Raw genomic sequence first — 1,008 nt, 5'->3', positions numbered from 1 at the left:
GACCTGCTGGGATCCAGCGATCCTTCCGCCTCAGCCTTCCAAGTAGCCGGAATTACAGGCGCGTGCTACCACGCCCGGCTAATTTTTTGATTTATTGTAGAGATGAGGTTTCGCCTGCCCAGGCAGGTGTCGGACCCACGGGCTCAGGCAATCCACTTTCCTCAGCCTCCCAAAGGCGTGGGATTACAGGCTGAGCCACTGAGCCCGGCTTAATTTTTCTTAATTTACTGAAGAGATGAGGTCTCGCCAAGTTGCCCAGGTTGGTCTCGAACCCCTGGATTCAGGCAGTCCTCTCGTCTCCACCTCCCAAAAAGTGCTGGGATTACAGATGTGAGCCACTGCTCTTGGCAGGACACAGCACTTCTTATGGCTGATGGAAGAAGATGAAATTAACACCAGGATCAGTTTAGTTGACAGCTAACATCAGAGTGCTTGCTCTAAGCTAGTTAATATGTTAAGATTTCACAGGGATTTGTGGTACAAGAAAGCTCTGATGAGTACATTTATCAAATGTGCCAAGCTTAGTGGAAGGTCTTATTAAGAGAAAAAAGACTTAAGACAAAAGCTACTCTACAGCTATATTAGATTACATTGGCACTTGGGAAAGTTAGCTTATAGAGTCAGTTTTGCCACTAAATACAGAACATCAAGTTCTGTGTTTCTCTGGGCCTCAGTTTTCTTATCTGTAAGATAGGTAGAGGTACGGGGTACAGTGGCTCACACCTGTAATCCCAGCACTTTGCGAGGCAGAGACAAGAGGTTGCCTGAGTCACAGGTAACATCATCTCTACAAAAAAAAAAAAAAATTAGCGGGGCATGGTGGCACACGCCTGTGGTTCCAGCTACTTGGAAGGCCGAGATGGAAGGATCACTTGAGCCCAGCAGGCCAAGGCTGCAATGGCTGTGAGCATGCCAGTGTACTCCAGCCTGGGCTACTTGATGAGACCTCATCTCTACAATAAATCAAAATCATTAGTCCAGTGTGGTAGCATGTACCTGAAGTTCTCG

The sequence above is a fragment of the Carlito syrichta genome, unplaced genomic scaffold, assembly GCF_000164805.1.
Source record: "Carlito syrichta isolate Samal-C Ts95f unplaced genomic scaffold, Tarsius_syrichta-2.0.1 Scaffold111560, whole genome shotgun sequence".
In the NCBI taxonomy this organism is placed as follows: domain Eukaryota; kingdom Metazoa; phylum Chordata; class Mammalia; order Primates; family Tarsiidae; genus Carlito; species Carlito syrichta.
This window is presented reverse-complemented; position numbering follows the sequence as displayed.